Raw genomic sequence first — 20,114 nt, 5'->3', positions numbered from 1 at the left:
CTATATTTAGCCTAAAGGAATGTTATAGCCAATGTTTTTGATGGAGCAAGGAACAAAAACCACTCAGAGTTGCTCAGGTTGAAAAGGAGTAGGAGTTAGCTTAAAGATACAGAGGAACAGGTGTGGAGGTACAGTCAAACTTTATGTGAAATGGAATCAGAAATAATAAAGGCAACAACTAAGCCTCTGATCTCACTTCTCAGGGGTCTCAAGGACTCTCTCTTCACTTTTACTTGAGTCTGCTATATTGTATTTTCCCTTTCTATCTTTCTCATGAGTTCACCTGTGACCCAGGTGGCCGTCACAACTATTTAGTGTACATGACCCCCTTGTTTAACAAATTCAAAATTATGACACAAGAATGGATTGGCCCAATCAATCTTGTCTCCCTGCATTGTAGGTCTCAGGTCAGCTGATGGATGGGACCTATTGGGAAGCTTCTGGTCTAATCACCAGTGTGTCAGATGGGCAGCTGAAGGGCCTCATAAGGACACTGTAGGCCTCCTACAGAAACTCTGGCCAGAAAAGCTTGAAATTCAAGTGTAAGTAAGATGCCTTGTAATCCTGCTTATCCTAGATGATCAGTATTTTTAGTAGTATGAAATAAAATCAGACATATATTTGAATTTCTTCCTATTTAAAGGTCAGTTGGCTCTACATTATAGCTATAAACTTTGATTATAAAAGTTTAATTTGGTGGAGATTGATACTGATACTGTAATATAAGGCCAGCATGCTGTTCATGACCAAGAGATTTATGGTGCATTATTATGCTGGTATGTTCATTGTTTGACCCATAGAATAATTTTATCTTTGCTAAGAGATACTCTATTTGACTATATTAGATATTAGTATAATTTCTTGCCAAAGTCTACTGTTTTTTTCTATTAACCAAATTTATTGATCAAGCCCTTACTATATGCAAAACTTATTTCTAGTTACTAAGGAGCAACAAAAGAAAAGCAAAACCTGTTCTCCTTCAAGAATCATTTAGTTTGCTGAGAGAGGATTAAAAGGATATTTGGAAAACTAAAAGGGAAATCTTTTTAGATTATGTGAGATCAGTATAGATTAAACGATATATTTACGTGCCGTTGAGAATATGTTATGTAGCTGTATTGAAACAGTTTTTATTCAGAGTTCAAAAAGAAAGTAACATGAAAAGCCAACAATATACATAGATCTTAGAGAAGAAGGAACTAAATTCTGTTATTTTCACTGTCAAATAGTGGAAGACCAGAGAGTTATGTCTCTGTGACATTTTAGAATTAAGGACAATTTAATTGACTAGAATGTTCGCAACATTTGGGAAAATGAAACAATATTTCACTTTGAAATAGAATAGAAATTTCAAATAGAAATTTCACAGAAAGTTTGACTCATTTTCCTCAAGCTTACTCATCAGTGTTCCTTTTCTGCTTTTTACAAATATTATAATGTCAAATGTACAGAAGGGGACTTATTTTTATCATTATTTTATTTTTTTAATGTTTATTTTTGAGAGACAGAAAGACAGAGTGTGAGTGAGGTATGGGCAGAGGAAGAGGGAGACACAGAAACTGAAGCAGGCTCCAGGCTCATCTATTAGCACAGAGCCTGATGTGGGGCTCGAACTCACCAACTGTGAGATCATGACCTGAGCTGAAGTCAGATGTTTAACTGACTGAGCCACCCAGGCGCCTCATCATTATTTTAATATGGTCCAATGTGTGGATGTGTGTATAGTCTCTGTTAGAATAGTGATGATTGAACAAAATTGTATTAATTATGTATTGCTGAATCACAAATTACCATAAAAGTTAGAAGCTGAAAACAATAACGTTTATTAGCTCAGAGTTTCTGTGGGTGAGTAATTTGGAAGTAGTGGAGCTAGGTCTTTCTGGCTCGGGACCTTTCCCCAGGTTGTAGTCAAGATGTTGGGTGGGTCCATAATCATCTGAAGACCTGACTGAAGCTGTAAATTTGCTTCCAGGATGTTTCACTCACATAGCTGTTTGCAGAAGCATCAGTTTCTTGCTAGCTGTTGCTAACAAATCTTAATTCCTTGTTGGGTACTGCCATGACTCATCAGTTTCTTGCTAGATAATCTAGGAAGTCTTACATTCTCACCATAGGTCTGCTTCAATATATTCATGGCAAAGCAACTGGCTTTCCCAGAGTAAGTGATCCAAGAATGCAAAGCGGAAATCATAATGTTTTTTAAAACCTAGTTTTTGGAAGTTGCATGTGGTAATTTATTCAGTATTCTGTGGGTTGCACAGGTCAGCCCTAGTTAAGGGGGAAGGGAACTACACAAGCATGGAAATCCTGGAAGGTGGGGTCATCTTGAAGACTGGACCAACATAAAAGCTCTTTAGCAATGTAGCCAGAAAACTCCCCTCTCAGGCAAGAAACCCATCTCACAAAGAAGCCCCTTATAGAAGCATACCTTATTTTATGAGGTGTCTTCTGGGAACATATCTCCACTTCTGTAGAAGACAGTCAGGGGTGGGCCAGAGGAGTTTTTGCTTACTTTCTCAGGAACATTCTCTAATATAACAATATTAGTTGGCAGAGACAATTGTTTTCAAACTTTGCTTATTCTTTGCCTCTATAGTAAAAATGCATAGAGTATATATTCCTCATAATTATATGTTCATTTATACATTATATACCCATGACAAAGTCAAATTACATTGTAAATTTTACTGAGGCAATTTAAATTATTTTTTTCAATACAAATTAATATTGAATAGAAGTTTTACTAATTCTCCCCATACCTTAATGACTGATTTTGAACCACATATCCCAATGTGTAGACCACTTGTCTACATGCTGAAAAGGTGAAGATCATTATTTAACATGATGAAAAAATGAGGAAGGAGAAGTAGTGTTGATGGATAATCCAGACAATATTGGTCAAAAAGTCAATCCCATAAGATAAGATAAGCAAAGTGTGACTTATTTCAATGAATTTTCCTCTCTACCTACCAATCGTGAATCTTTCCCACACCTACTTCAGTACCTCACTTTTTCACTCTGTATTAGAAACTGGATAGAACATTAGACAGACCAAACTTGCATAGAAGTATTAACTCTTTGGCTAGTTTTCCTGATGGTTAAGGAGAAATCTCATATGTAAATTGGGTGAGGTTTTAAACATATTGAAGATTGTAGATCAGTAACTGTCATGGCCCTAAAGTTGTTAGGTTTGATAGTTATTTGGAATAATTGTAATACTCCACTTCTATTCCAGTGTGTATCTTTTCCATGATCTGTGGATATCAGAGGAAAAAGAAAAAAAAAAACTGAAAATCATTTCTTTAGGAATTATCTGTTCTTCTGGTCAACCTAAGATAAAGAATATAAAAGGAAGTATAAGAGAATCTCTTGACCATGGACCTTGTTTCTACAAAGTTATGCTGTTTCTGTGAATAAACCCCAGTGGAGAGCAAAACTTACTAGATGACCACAAAGTCATTCCGTCCTCTTCATTTAAGTTTGCTTTTTGTAGACGTGACCCCTTGTGGTGAAATTGCTTCTGCATTTTAGAAATCAGACCACAACTTTAGCCTTTATCTGAATGTTATCATATTTTCATATGTGACACTCAGAAAAAATGCTGTTTCCTCACAGAACAAATAGTCGTGGTTAATGCACTTTAGATAATTGTATGTGTTTACAAAAAAGCCCTGAATGGGTGGATCCACATTCAACCACAATTACTTGGTGTGTGATTTAACTTTAAAAACCCCAGAATTATGAAATATAATTTAACCATGATGGCAAATTTTTTTGGCAAAGTAAAAATTCAAGGAGAGCTTAATGCCTTCTTTTTATATGTTTTTTTTCTCTAAATGCAGAAATATAGAAAGGATAATAGCTTGTGTCTTTGTTCAACTAAGACATCTTTCTCTCCTACTGTCTGAAGAGGGTTATTGATTTTAATATGTAACTTTCTCATACTTTTTCAGCTAGAAGAATAGAGACTATTAAATACAGAGAACAAACTAAAGGTAGAGAAGAGGGAAATGGGTGATGGGCATTGAAGAGGGCACTTGTTGGGATGAGCACTGGGTGTTGTATGTAAGCCAATTTGACAATAAATTATATTCATTAAAAATAATAAAATAAAATAAATAAAAGAGAAAGAAAATAAACTGGAAAAATATATTGCCCTGGAAATGGTGACATCAGTAAAATGTATGTCCCTCTTTATATTTTAAAATGCTACAAAGATTCAAGAAAAATTCGTGTGTTCTATTAGGGGAAGGACAGGTGGATATAGACTCTTCATAGACTTCATTTTGAATAGAGAAATATTTTTATGGAGTTTAACTGCATGAGGAAATAAATTCACTTTTATTTAAATAGCATTAGAAATTTAGAGAGGAAATGTGCGGAAATGCAATAAATCTTCTTGGGGAAGTGGGTGATGATGGATATATGTTATTCTGCTTAATTTTTCATAATGATCTGATTATTAATTTTATAATCAGGAAAAAGCATAGAACTGAAAACAGAAATGAGGTAATTCATGATGTAGCATATAATTTAAAAAGCATCACATTTGGAAATAAGATAGCTGGGGAAGCTTATGGGTCTTAGCAGCCTTAGTGAACATTTGAGAGCCCTAACACAGAATTTGGAAACCAAATAAGGCAAGTATTAGTTTGGGCTTCAGGAGTGAATACTTTTAGTCTTTGATGATTGTAGGCAGATTTCAGGATAGATGTTCAAGCAGAGCCAGACTATAAATGGATTATAGTCATTCCCCTGAGAAGTTTCATTTTTGGATAAATTTAGAAAAATCCTGAATCTCTTCCTGAGTGAATATCAGTAAAGCTGGGAATCTTTCCAGGAGAGCATAGAGGGATTTATCCAGAGTCTGAATTTCTGTTGCACTAGGAATGTCAGATAAGTACTTGGACTGTGAGCATCACTATCAGTGGGTTTGCTGGTCTCTGTAGTAAATTCTGTATTAATAGGCTACATGTGAGAACTTTATGACCTCAGGTCAGAGAATAGGGCTGCAGTCATCTCCTGCACATATAACAAATGACACTAAAATCACTGGCTTTGCTAATCCCTTTACAATTGGGAGGCCTAAATATTATTGTCTTCAGAGATGAACAAGAAAGGAAAAATAATTGACTAACAAGATAAGAAGTATCTAACTAGATTTGAATGACCAAGACTCAAAAGACATAAAGAAGGTATAGTTTATGTTAGCTACATAGTAAGGGATGAATAAAAATAGGAAGAAAGGAAGAAGGACAAGAAAAGAACAAAACTGTGAAAATCAACATTAAAGCTTAAATTTACAGTTTGGTTCAAAGATATGTAAGTATGTTTACATGGCATTTTTCTGTTATTATAGACCCTACCTTCATACCATAAGACTGCATTTAAAAATACATATATATAAAAGGGGGACCCTGGGTGGCTCAGTCAGTTAAGCGTTAGGCTTTAGGTAAGGTCATGATCTCAGTTCTTGAGTCTGAGCCCTGCATTGGGCTCTGTGCTGACAGGTGAGAGCCTGGAGCTTGCTTCAGATTCTGTGTCTCCCTCTCTCTCTTCCCCTCCCTGCTTGTGCTCTCTCTCTCAAAAATAAATAAACATTAAGAAAATTAAAAAAAATAAATATAAAAGAATGTTTACTGTAAGATTCAGAATGTTCCCCCGTCTTAAAAATTTAGCATTGTTAAAGCAAAACTAAGCCAAAAAATGATAATGACCACCACCACCACAAGAAAAGCTGAATTTTCTGGGACTAGTTTTAGAGATCTTTGCAAAGGATGTTTTGAAAATGTATGGTGGTGCTTTGGCTACGATGTCCGTTTGCTGTACATTGTGCAATTTTTACAGTGGGAATATGAAGAATTCTTGTTCCCGGTCCACTGTATAACTGAGGATTCAGTATGTTCAGAGAAGGAGAAGTGCAATAAATAACATAATATTTAGGCTCTGGTTAGAGTTATGCCAATCTTAATAAGAACTAGTATTTTTGTAGCATTTCCTAGGTGCCTGGCACCACCATAAACTTTTAAGTGTGTTAACTATTTAATCTGTAACAACTATAGAGTCAATACTGTTATTATCTCCATCGTATAGATGAGGAAATTGAAGTTTCTCGAAATCATATAATGTGGAAGTGGCAATGGAGGCAGGATTTGAATCCAAACTGTCTGACTCCAGAGTCAGCACTCTTTTCCACTTGGTTCTTTGTGTTCCAGGTTGAAGACCCGCCCTCCCCCCCCCCATCCCTTTTTCCTTTTCATTTTTTCAAATGAGTCATGCTATTTTCCACCTCAGGGGTCTGTTCTTATGAATTATCTTTCCTATCTTCCTCCTTTACCTAGGAGGAATTTAAGATGTGAATTTAAGTGATATTTCTTCAGATGTGAATTTAAGCGATATTTCTTCAGAGAAACATTCTTAGTATCCTGGACTTCACCTTCATGCCACTTATCATGACTATAATGAAATAACTTGACTTTGGTTATGTAATTTCTGTATCACTGCCTGTAACATTAGTTCCTGAGAGAAGGACAGATGTTGGGGTTTTCTGCCTCGGTGCTCTAGTTCAGTGCTTTGATCAAAGTGGGTGCTCAGTAAATAGCTATGAAATGAATGAATTAAATGAAACAAGACTGCATTTCTGTGCTTAAATAAGAATATAAAGTCCAGGATATACCATATATATTTTAAGGAAAACAAAACATATATTTGCATTTAATTTCAGTGAAAAAGAGGCTGACACATTTTAAAAGAGTAATTAAGTATTTTTATATGCCATTTTTGCTTCTCTGTGGTAAACTTGAAAGCTTACACATACCTCTTGTCTTCATTCTCCTATGGTTAAAAAATTTAAAAAATTCAAAACATAAACCAATTTTATTAATAAGCTTTACATTTCATCTGAATCAAGCTGGTTGGAAACTTAGTAATTTTCCATTCATTGGTTAAATTCTCTGTGAATATTTCCTTTCATAATGAAACTATTTCAACTTAATGAAGTGTTAGTTACTGGAACAAAAATTATAGCCTCAAACAAATTAATGGTCCCACCAAATCATGCCTGTTTTAACCACAGTGCTTTGGTGAGACCTAGGGAGGTTTAAACAGGCCCCAAATTGGGGGAGGGGCAGCTTATCATTCCTGAAGTCACAGTACTTTAGAACCACAAAACAAAGATTTTAAAATTAAAACAAAGCAAAATAAAATGGAAAAAAAAAATCATTTCATGAGACCCTAGAGTCAATTATTTGTGTAAAACCAAAAAATCTTGGCAAGTTTATTAGCATTAAAACCTATTTGATGTCAATACCATAGAGTTTCAGATTAAAAATATCTGCATTCAGAACTTGTGGTAAATTACTGATCTTTAAGAAAAACACCCAACTCAATAGCACTCCCTTATTTTCTATGAGTTCATTTGTATTAATTTTTTCTGATGAAGGAAGTAATGACTTATTGATGTTGATATACTAGGGAAAATAGAACACATTTTATTCCTTATATCAATGAAAAATAAGAAACTCGGCTTATATCTATATGAAAAATATCTAATTTTACATAGGAAATTCTGTTATTAGTGTTTGCTGCAAAGAATTCACAGCAAAAACAAAAATAAAGGACACTGTAACTTTGCTTGGTTCTAAAAATTGAGTTAGAAGCTAGGGATCCTAAATAGATTTTTTAATGTTTTCACCATAAATTCAAATTTATTTATTAGAGAATGAAATATTTGTTTATGGCTTGCTAAGCACAGGTGAGATTATGTAAACAAGGACAGAGTCTTTAAAGTAGAAATAACTTTGAGTGTCATTTTAAGTATTTGAATTTTGTTCCAATGCTAATGAGTATCATAGTTTTGTTTTACAAGCCTTTCTAAATAGAGCAAATATGCATAGTATGTTAGATTAAAAAACATTATGCTATTATTAATGATCCAAACATATTTCAATATTGTTTAGGTTGAATACTTTCTTAATGATGGATTTATTATATTTATAGCTACAAAAGCAATTATGATTTTTTTTTCTATTCTAGAATTCTGTGATTTTTACAATTTTTATTGGCTTCTCCTTTACAGAAGAAATGAACATTGCTGTTTGTGAACAAGGAGTAGCTGTTAGTAATTTCTTAGGACAAATTCTAGCCTATTTTCATGTGAAAACAGGCATTGAGTAAATGTTTTAGGTTATAAATATTTATAAGAAGTATTTTTGTTTTCATGCATTTCCACTCTTTTAGTTAATAGGAAAAATTTCTTAAGCCTGTTAATAAATTATGTGCGTGCTCATATCCTGGAAATGTGTAAACTGTTAACCAGGTATGCAGTAGTTAATGTGTCCCTGAGTCTATCAGCCTAGGGTTCATTCCATAGAAGTCTTAATCATTGCTAATGACTAAACTATCAGATAAATAACCAATACTCTAAAATTATCAACTTATACTTTTATTTTTAATTTAATCATGCTGACCTGGAGTAGAGATTATTTTTAAATTCTCTCCATTTTATAATTCAATTTTATTTTCAGTTGAAAGAGAAATCAAGATACTTCTTTTATTCCAATTGTCCACTGTCTTTTCCATTCTAGAATACTGATTGTTTATTCCCTATTATAATGGTAGTTCTTTTGTCTGCTTTTTCATACTTTTTATAAAAGCTTGTTTCCTTGTAATTTATCTTATTTTTCTTTCTACTTTATGTTATCTGGGGATCTTACATCAATTTTATTAAAAAGTAGTTGTGGGGTGCCGAGGTGGCTCAATCGGTTAAGTGTCCGACTTTTGATTTCAAGAGATCAGGGCATGATCTCATGGTTCGTGGATTTGAGCCCCACATCGGCACAGAACCTGCTTGGGATTCTGTCTCCCTCTCTTTCTTCCCTCCCCAACTTGCTCTCTATCTCTCTCTTGAAATAAATAAAATAAAACTTAAAAAAGGAAAGTAGTTACGGAATAGGGGCTGTATTTATATCTAAGTGTATGTAGTTTATCTGTAGTTTTTTTAGAATGATCTTATGACTCAATTTGTTTAGAGACAGTCTCAGTTTATACCTGTCATTCAACATAATTATTCATAGTGCTTTATTTCACTTTTTCAAGGGTCCCATCTTGGACAATAAATATGATCACTCTAATATCTTAACCAAAAAGTTCTTAAACCAAAAGTTCTGAATTTTCCAAATCATTTCACATGATAAACTTGCCCATTGATGTTTTAATTTCCTTGACAGTTGTTAGTTACAATAGTAGTGGATACTTCTGTTTTGCTTTATACAATGTATTTGCTTTGATTAATTAATTAATTAATTTTTAAATGTTTGTTTATTTTTGAGAGAATGAGACAGAGAACGGGGAAGGGGCAGAGAGAGGAGACACAGAGTCTGAAGGAGGCTCTAGGCTCCGAGCTGTCAGCACAGAGCCCCATGTGGGGCTTGAACTCACAAACTGTGAGATCATGACCTGAGCTGAAGTTGGATGCTTAACTGACTGAGTCACCCAGGCTCCCCATATTTACCTTATTTTAAAAAGGAAAATATTTTCTGGTACTTGTTTCATATCTTTGATCTTCACTCTATGAAATGCTATTTACATATTTAATTAGTTTTCACAAATTAGATGGTATGGAACTGTTCTAATCCTTATGCCCTTGAGTCATGAGAGGGAGATGAGGGATTGGGTCTCAGAAAAGGAAGAAGTAGGGTTACTGAAGAGTAGGTTATTTGAAACCAACATTCCTCCCCCTTGATACTGGTTACCTGGGGATACTTACCTTCACAAAATTTCCTCAATTCTTGAGACGCCCTGCCTTGGAGAGCTATTGTTTTACCTCTCCACTATTTGGGTAGAGTAGAAATATTAATAAATATGGACAGTTTACTAAAATGAAGTATTTTCTCTGGAGGGGGCTCAACAAATTCAGTATGTGTTCTAGATCAATCATACTACATAATAAACACCCACCCAAATTTTTAATAAAAAAACCTATCCAGTTACAGGTTTGAGGATGAAGGTTAAGGAACAAATAACAGGGACCTATATGGAGTAGAATAACAAATTATTATTGTGGAAGCCCCGAATGAGAAGTAATAGAACAAAGACAATAAAGGCTAGAATAGGAAAAAAAAAAAAGGTGCTGAATTTGGCCCAAAAAATCCTCACACAGGGTTAATATGGCAGAGGAGTACAGCCAGAAGAAATAGCTGGTTTGTTTATAATTTTTCTTCATGTATCTAGAATTTAATGGGTGCTGTGATAAAATGCAAAAGAAATAAACTTAGAAATAATGTAAGTTTTGAGAATGGAAAAACTGGATAATCACAAATGACGGAGTGAAATTTTAAGGCAAAAAAATTCAGAGAAATTATTATAGCAATGTGGATTTTGTACCTGAACTCTGAGAAGACGAGCCGAGGAGCGCAGAAATCACTGGAGCCAGGTTGGGAATATGAGTGCCAGGGCCTTTAGGCTATCTCTGAAGGTATAACCACATGAAGTCCTTTAACAAATTCCATTGTAGCAAATTCTCACAAGGCACTATCCTTTAGACATTGCAGGCCGAACCTTGAAGAAGCACTTGGCAAAGAAAAGATAAAGCTTTAATGTGTAAAAATTAAAAAAACACACACACAAAACCCCAAAAAACTTAGGTCCTTTTTTCAAAGCATTTTCCATCCCCTTGATGTTCCTCTGCCAAGAAAAAGTTCTAGCCTTGGGAGATTTCACCCTATGTCTTAAAGCTTTGGCAAGGATTACCGTCAAAGGGATTGAGTGGGTGTTCACTTGGAATTGAAATTGTAAAACTGTGTGCTAGTCATCAGAGGTCAGCTTTCTTTCCTATTGACAATGTCCTAAGATTCTAAATACCAAGAAACATGTAGCAGACAGGGGTAAAAAAATTAAGCTGATGGGTGTGGAGAAGGTTTGGGGAATCCAAAGAATATCATTCCCTGTCCCCTACAGCGCTGTAAGACTTAATAGGAAGTCATAAATACTCGTCAGGAAGGTAAAAATAGTGGGATCTAATGTTAAATTCAGACCAGAGTTGCCCTTCCCTATTTTTTGATCATACCTATCTATAAATCACATTCGTCTCTGTATTCCAAATAGAAAAATTCTCTTCTTACATTGCAAATAGAATTTTTTTTCCTCGCATACTCACTAGGACATTTTTTTCCAGTTTTCCTTTATCTTATTGAATAATATCTGAGAAGAGTTTCAATTTTATGCTTTCAATACAATCTAACCTTAAAAAAATTGCTTAAGTAATGGAGATGGGCTTGTCAAGAAAAATATTTATTTATTCCAGGATGAGAAAATGTCTGTGATTAACTTGTGTGGTATAGAGGTGGGGTATATAATGCTACTCCTGTTGAAGAGGAATTAAGGGCCCAGAATTCTTATTGCTCAACCACTTTTTGCCCCAGGGGCAGTCTGAGAGCATCTTGGCTGAATATAGAGCCTCAGTAGAGCATAGTTTTCAAAAAAATGTTGCTAGACCAATCATACTACAGTTCTTTCAATCTAAAAATACTATTACTAGGGTCATTTAAAAACAAAATGAAACCAAAAAAACAAAGTTTTTGTGTGTGTGTGACTATGCAGATTGCTAATTGTTACCAGGAACTGTCTTTCTATCTGTTCAGTGATGGACAGACTTATCCCTCGCTTCAGCTTCTCCATGGCTGCCCAGATAAAGACTATGATTCCTAGTCTCCCAAGTGTGTATGTGAAGTCATGTGATGAAGTTTTCTTACACAGTTGAGTTTTCTGTAATTTGTAGCTCAGTGTCCTAAGTACTACAGAAGCCAAAAAAACATTTTGTACAAGAAAGTAAGTCTATAATTTTTTTTAGATATCACTTTAGCAGCAAAAAGAAGACTGGCTGCTACCAAAAGATCACCTGAGAACTGTTAAAATGATTAGCAGACTATTGAGATTAGGAAGGTACCACATGTATTGGTTATTGGAAGAAAGGAAGTATTAAATACAAAACAACTCAAGTTCAATTTTGACAAATCTGAGTAACAACTGACCATATGGAATGAAGTAAAAGTTTACATAAATAATATTTGGAGTTTTGAGCTTGAAAGACTAAGTGAATGGGGGGGTCAAAGAAGGGGTAAAGTTTGAGTTCCTGCAGTTTGCTAAATAAAGTACCGATCAATTCCAATCAGTCTGGAAAAAGTGTATATCCTTAGATTTTATGAGAATAAGTCAACCAATGTCTCAGTATACAAGTCGGAAATAACCCTACTAGATAAAAATAATGGCTGTCTCTTATAGTTAATATAATTATGACTTTCTTATATTTATTTTAAACTGGGTATACTTCCCAATTGGTATATATCCCCTAGAGATCAGTTTTATTGCGGCACATACCTCCTTCCGAGGGAATATCCATTTAACTTTGATCTAAGGTTGAATTTTTTTATTACTTGTTTCTAGATGTAGAAACGTTCACCTATGTTGGCTTTGAAAGCTACCTAGAGGCTGTAAGGAGCTAGCGTTCTGTCTCTTGTATACCAAAGTTTATATTTCCTTTCATAGCATTCCCAGATGTTATCCATGATAAGAATTTTTATCAATCAATCCTTTTTATTTATTCATTTATTTTTGCAAATCCTTACTCCCTTAAAGTACAATTCTGCCTATATGTCATATCTTCTCTAAAGAACTAAGATCAGCTGAAATAATTTGTTGATCACCTTCAGATTTGTACCTTTATCAAGGAGACATTAAAACAAAAAAAAAACTGGGCAAATTTATCAAAATTGATTACAAAAGTTTTGAAACTTGTTCTTAAAATTTGGCGCTGGAGGGAACTAATTCTCAGTGTGATTCTCTAAAACCTGTTGTCTTTCATTCTTAACATCCCCTGGCTATAACCACAATATGTTTGCTCAGTTACTTAGGGACAAAAAAGTAAACATTATAAATATAATTTGGGGGAGAAGTGTCTGTGCATAAGAACAAAATGAAAGGACTTGGGGCCTGGATGAGTAAACTCAGAATGAGTCAGCAATGTGATGCCATTGTGGGAATCAGCCTATTTGATTTTATGTAGAGAAAAGAATACAACAGACAAGAAGGCCGTGAAGTAATCTTAATTATATTTTCCTATTTTTAAAAGGATGTGGAAAATGAAAACTTACAAGATACTGAAAATAATTAAATGGTTATGTAAAGAACAACAAGGTTGGTTTGTGGGCTTAGGGAAGTACAAATGGTGTTTTGGTTTTGGTTGTCATCTGTACTAACATATGAAATTGAGGTTTGCTGAACAGTTACTCTCTATAATTCTGGACAATAAAAATATAATAAATTATAGTAAAAATAAGGGAAGAAAGATTCAAATATGAAGAAATTTTTTAATGTGAGGGTGATGGAATTCAGTATCAAGGGATATTACAGATGTTGAGATTACATTTATTAGGCACTCAATAAATCTTTCCCTTCTCTCCTATCCCTTCCCTCTCTCAGGTCTTCAAGAAACTAGGTATTTGTTCTGGATGATTCAGACATTCACTAGTTGGAGGGATTGAACCAGGTGATCTTTTCACATTCCATGTCCTTCTCCACTTTTGTCTTTCCACATTCTCTGTTTCTATAGAAAGTGGTCAACTCTTTGGGTGAAAATGAACACAGGGGGCTCTGAGAAATCTTGGCAGCTTTTTCTCTTGGACATTTTTGAACCCTACGGTAGTACTCTGACAAACAGTTGGAGTCACGGCGAGCACATTAGGATAAATTAGATTGGAATGGTCAGTTAGTTTAACAGCTGTACAACCTCCAAATTTAAGTACACTGCAATTGTCCTGTCGTGTTGAAACAAAACCTTGTCTGTAGTAAGCCTCACTTCTGAATCATTTCATAGAAACAGGTTCCTTAGAGAAAGTTTCTCTCCATTTATTTGTTTTACCTACTTTAAGTGTGCAAAGTCATCTTTAAAAATATCTTAAATATCCTTTCTTCTGCAAATGTTGGATAAGACTGAGGGTCTATTTAAGGCAGGCATCTCTCTGACACTCTTCCTAATCCTCCAATAAGAGCGTTGGAATTTCTTATTTGCAGACACAGTTATAATATCAATATACCATTTTCTTGTCCACTAACTAAGAAAAATGCTTTCTAAATGGGTGCTTATGACCATGAGAAAGTCTTTAGGGCTCTTAACAATTTTGAGAGACAAGCTGAATACAAAGGAGGCAATAATGAAATCCAGAGATTTAGTATTAAATATTGGAAAGCTTTTCTTTTCTCAATGAAAGATCTGCTGGCCTCATGTAAACTGTTTTTGACAATGTGAATTCTTTAAACTTTTTGAGAATTTTAAGTTTTTCCTACAAGAAGCCAAAACCGGGGCGCCTGGGTGGCGCAGTCGGTTAAGCGTCCGACTTCAGCCAGGTCACGATCTCGCGGTCTGTGAGTTCGAGCCCCGCGTCAGGCTCTGGGCTGATGGCTCGGAGCCTGGAGCCTGTTTCTGATTCTGTGTCTCCCTCTCTCTCTGCCCCTCCCCCGTTCATGCTCTGTCTCTCTCTGTCCCAAAAAAAAAAAAAAAAAAAAAAAAAACGTTGAAAAAAGAAGCCAAAACCAGAGGAGGACATAAACAATAGATTTGAGAGATCGAAAGTACTGATTTGTGTTTCTGTGTTCAACAGGCATATTTTGGAAAAAGAAATATCGGGATAAATAAATAAATAAATAAATAAATAAATACACACGGACAGAATTATAGTGCACTGCCACCTTTAGTTCCAGTGTTTTCAGGTGCATGTTTCTCACATCAAGAGATGCATATGGCCATGGTAGTGCCTGTGGCACAAGGCAAAATAAGATTTGTGAGGTCGGTAGGGAAGATAAAATTTTCTAGGTTGTGGTTTCCACGCGACTCTGTGACCGTGTTGTGCATGGCTTTAAAAAGGAAAGATAAATATCATTGTTCAAAGTTCTCAGGCGATTTCAGAATTTAAGGTTATTGATTGTCAATTTATTTTCTTCTTGGCTATTGTGCTTTGTGCTGAATAGACACAGACTCTTAACGGTCATGTTCCATTGTGGTTTTTGAAGCTTTGGGGCTCTGCCTCATTTAGTTTCTTCTACAGCTCATGCCCCCAACACTTTTCCTTTCTTTTATTGATTCTTGCCAGGATTTGGGCATGAAATAAATTATGATATGTAAAAGGCTTGACACTTGGATTTCTTTTTGGGTTTAGCTTAGCATGCTGTAATGAACAGTTAGAATGAAAGTTTCCTTTATAGATCTTGAATCACCACCATCATTCCTTGAAGCCCTGGAACCTAAAGGGTAAATTTTTTAGTTTCCCTTTTATGAGCTGGGCTCTTATTTTTCTGTCTTCATGTGTGATTATTAGAGCACTAAGTAAGAGAGCAGTTTCTATCTAATGGTGACATTCCCTTAGCTTTTACCCTCATACAGAGAGAAATGTTCTCTCTGTGGCAATTTACATCTTTATATCTAAAATTTCTTATTCACTAACAGAATTGATGAAATTGTAGGTACTATTTATTTATTTGTTTATTTATTTATGTATTTTTTGAGAGAAAGAGAGAGAGTGTACTTGAACAGTGCAGTGGGGGTGGAGGGGGGGTGGGGGAGAGAAGCCTGACACAGGTCTCAATCCCATGATCTGGGATCATGACCTGAGCCAAAATCAAGAGTTGAATGCTCAACGGACTGAGCTATCCAGGTGCCTCCCCCGCCCCCGTCGCCCTTTTTTAAATTAGGTTCAAGATTAAATGACTTATTTCCCTCCCTCCCTTCCTTCTTCCCTCCCTTCCTTCCTTCCCTCCCTCCTTCCCTCCTTCCTTCCTTCCTTCCTTCCTTCCTTCCTTCCTTCCTTCCCTCCCTCCCTCCCTCCCTCCCTCCCTCCTCCCCTCCTTCTTATATCCATTCTGAGATACTAGTATGAGCAATTTACTTCTCTTTCCTCTCTTTCACTCTAGGATTGATCAGTTCTTTTATACCTCCACTCTACCTTACTGAGACTTTTATCATAGTATATTTGCCATTTCTGGTCCGGTGGTCCTGTGAGCTATTCTGAGCCTTTCCCTTTCTCTGCTCTGTGTTGTAGTGAGCTTGACTATTGTCTAGTAAATTTCTCAGGTTCCCATGGGAGCTAGATTCCAATTTGATTTGGTTCATTGGCTGAAAATCTAAAAGAGAGCCTGAGAAGGTCAAGATATTTCCCTCTTCTTCTCTGCCTTAGACTGCTTTTCTTGCAGGAGCTCTGTTCCCTCCATGGCTCCAGCTCTCACTTGATTGGTCTGCAATGGTTCATTTCTGCTAGAGGATTCTGGTTCCTTTGTTTTTTCAGTGATTGAGGGACTTCCTGCTGATGTTGATCTCTGGTTTACTTATTTGTTCTTTTTCTCTCACTTCTTCCATCACCCATCTAACAATTCCCTGCATTAAATTCTTCTGTTGTACTTAATGTGATTTTTAGTGTCCTGGTTAGACACTGACTGATACAGTACACAAACATGTTGTTCTTTTATGCCTGTCACATTCTACCAGACGGTCAACTTCTTGAGAGAATGGACTCTGTTTAGCTTGGTATCTCTCATATCTAATGTAATAGTTCCTGGCACATAATGGGTAGTCACTGTTTGTTGATACGTTTTCATACATTTGTTATTAGTTGCTTGGCTGAGTACCACCTACACATTATCAAAGTGCAGTGACTTACAGTTATGTCATGTTTTAGAATATTTTTTGTAGTTTACTATGACCTAGATTTTAGCAGTTTTTGTAATTATAAACTTTACTGATGGTCATAAATAAATAAAAAGCTAATGTCTAGCAGAGAAGAGTAAAAGAAAAAAGAAGAGGTCAGCTTTTTAGAAATATGAAAGTATGAGAAACCAACAATTATGTGGGCTAAAGAGTTAACCAGAGCATATGGAATTCCTAAGAAAAGTGAACATCAAAAACAATAGAGACAAAGACTCAGAGATTTTCTTTTCTGTAGTTCTTTGTAGCTTCCCAGAAATTCCTACAATGTACTTAGGAAAAATAGCCACTTGATAGATTTGCATTTTGATTGACTTGTCTACTGAAGACCTCACTCAAGAATTTGGAATACATATTGAAATATTTTAATACTTCAACTACATTACTCTTATATTTGGCCTGAGGAAGGTAAGAGAACACATAAAGTTTTGTGGGTAGGGACTCTGCAAGAGAGCCAAAAGATTATTGAGTAAAGATATATTTCTTGAAGGCAAAATATTATTGAGAAGGAAAGGAACATTTGGGAAGAGGTGAAGAAGATATTTGGGAAGAAAATACCTAGGTAAGAGTAAAATGTCTCCTCACCGATTTTTCTATTTGTGCAGAGGAAACAAACCCATTTTGTAAAAAAAATTAAGCATTATCTTTTCATTTTATGTTTTCTTTTCTTAAAAGCAAATATATTACTGTTCACATATCAATATGTAGGAACACAAAACTGATAACTTTATGCTTCATTAAATACTATATTAAATATTTAAGGGTGGGGGGGTGTCCCAGGGTGGCTCAGTCGGTTAAGAGTCTGCCTGTGACCTAGGTCATGATCTCATGGTTCGTGAGTTCAAGCCCCACATTGGGCTTTCTGCTCTCAGCGCAGAGCCTACTGCAGATCTTCTGTCCCCTCTCTCTCTCTGCCCCTGCCCCACTCACACACACTCTTTCTCTTAATAATAAATAAATAAACTTAAAAAAATACTTAGGGGTGAATCAAGTGGGGGCAAGCAAAAAGACCTAGAGTTCGGATCTACCATTTTGGAAGAGAGATCTCTGAGACTTATGCCTTAGCTTTCTTCCTTTTGGGGGGCAGGGGTGGGTACAGGCTAAGAAAGCAAAAGAGGAAATTAAATTGATCTAAGGTTCATAAGAAAAGATAATTTAACAATATACCTCTGTTTCTTCTCACTTACATTTTTTCCTAATTTCCAGGGTGATAATCTAACTCTTGACCTTTTTAAATGCTGTGATCATTACATTGTCATTTGTGTTCAGGGTTTACCACAGTCGTGGGAAGAACCATTTCTTTCATTTTCTATACCAGTAAGAAAACTACTGCAATTTAAGGGGGTTAAATAACTTGTCCAAAATCACACATTTAATAAATGAAAGAACTAGAATTCTAATCTGGGTACTACAGACATGGATCCTTGTATTATGCTGTCATGGCTTTGTGTTTCTCCCCTTTTTGTTCTTATGCTTTCTCTCTCAGATAGAATTTTATCGGTTATAAGTAACTGAAAAATTACAGTAAAGCTGGCTTAAGAACTAAAGGAAACAAATGTTGGTGAGGATGTAAATAACATGAATGCTCATTGATTGCTAATAAGTGCAAAATGGTATAGCCTTTGGAAGACACTTTGGCAGTTTTTTATGAAGCTAAATGTAGGCTTATTCTATGATCTAGCAATTGTACTCCTAGATATTTATCCAACTAGTTGAAAATTATTCCACACAAAAACCTTCACATGAATGTTGATGGTGGCTTAATTCATAACCCAAATTTAAAAGCAACCAAGATGTTCATTCGTAGGTGAATGGACAAACAGTGGGAAGTCCAAACGCTAGAATATTTTTTAGTAATAAAAAGAAATTGGGTATTTTTAAGGCATAAAAAGATATGGAAAATCTTGATTGTGTATTGCTAAGTGAAAGAGAGTCTTAAAAGATTAAATTTTGTATGATTTAACTATAGGATACTCTGGAAAAGGCCAAACTATGGAGACAATAAAGCGATCAGTGGTTGCTAGGAGTGTGGAGGGAGGGAGAGAGATGGATAATAGAGCATGGGAGATTTTTAGAGCAGTGAACTATTCTGTAATATATTGTAATGGTGCATACATGAATTGGATATTCATCAAAACCCATACAACTATACCACACGAAGAGTGAACCCTAATATAGTGTATGCCACACTAATGCAAGATGTTAATAATAGGATAAACTATGTGCAGAGAAAATGCAATAATGGAAACTCTCAGGACTTTCTGTATAATTTTTCTATAGAATTTTACAGAAATTATGTAAATTACAATTTTACATATGTAATTTTACTTAAAACTGCTCTAAAAATGGTATAAAAGTTAAAAATATTCAGCTGGGAATAAACAGGAACAGCTTGGTTCATAGTTCATACATATATTTCCCAGGGTTTAGAGTCTGTGTATATTTGGCTCTGATTTCTCAATGTTGGCTCTATTCCAAAGCAGGTTATTTACTCCATGCCAGAGAGTGATTGCTTTATTTCCTTGGGTTATGTCTTTTCTCACTTGTATCCACATGAGAACAAAAATTCACTTTCCTGGTAAGTCACATAGAATCCCAAAATTGATTTCATTGGCTTTGACTGACTTGACTTATGCCATGCATCTGAACCAATGACTGTGGCCAGATGATGAGGTTTTCTTCTGAGAGGAAGGAAAGCAAGGCTTACTTCATTAGATGGACACAAATTAATTCCATCCAAACCACACAGCTGGGAAACCCAGAGCATCATCAGTAAAAGGAGAGGAAAGTAAATATGTGCTGGGAAGATACCCAGCAAATGTCCACTGCCATATGTATATAAGAAGTATAGATGTACACTAGGTTTATGATTCAGCAGCTATATACATATTTTGCCTTCAAGTGTGAAACTTCCAAATCAAAAGATTTTTCCTTTATTGCTTTAATGATGTTTGAAATTTAGTAGTTAGAGCTATTTCAGTGTACTCAATTAGCACACATGTGTAAAGGGCATACACTGCTCGATTGTAGGGATTACAGAGACAAATCAGACACAGATTAGACATAGTCCCTGGCCTCAAGCGGTTCACAGTCTACTATGAGAAGCAGACAGATAAACACAGGTGTGTATAAGGGTTGTTAAGGACAGAGTGATTGTTTGTAAACAGGCACCAAGAGAGTTTTCAGAGAGAAGCTCATATTAGAGCTAAATTTTAAAAGACCAACAGAATTTCACCAAACCAAAACAAAAAATGAACAAAAACCTGAACAAAACACAGCAGCATGAAACATTGTGAAGTGTTTGAAAATTGCCAGCAACTAAGCAAGATGTAGTGGTATAGGAAGATAGAAGGTCAGAAATGAATAT

General features: G+C 35.4%; 1 long non-coding RNA gene across 1 annotated transcript in view; it reads left to right on the top strand.

The window, feature by feature from the left end:
• The first annotated feature begins 406 nt into the window (after window positions 1-406).
• The window catches only part of LOC122211156, a 248,912-nt gene continuing 229,204 nt past the window's right edge, over window positions 407-20,114 (top strand). The window contains exon 1 of the long non-coding RNA XR_006198524.1: window positions 407-542. This is a non-coding gene — a long non-coding RNA (uncharacterized LOC122211156). The remainder of the gene's footprint in view (window positions 543-20,114) is intronic.

The sequence above is a fragment of the Panthera leo genome, chromosome F2 (assembly GCF_018350215.1).
Source record: "Panthera leo isolate Ple1 chromosome F2, P.leo_Ple1_pat1.1, whole genome shotgun sequence".
Classification (NCBI taxonomy): Eukaryota; Metazoa; Chordata; class Mammalia; order Carnivora; family Felidae; genus Panthera; species Panthera leo.
The sequence above is the reverse complement of the archived record's forward strand: the minus strand, read 5'-3'. Positions and strand labels throughout refer to the sequence as shown.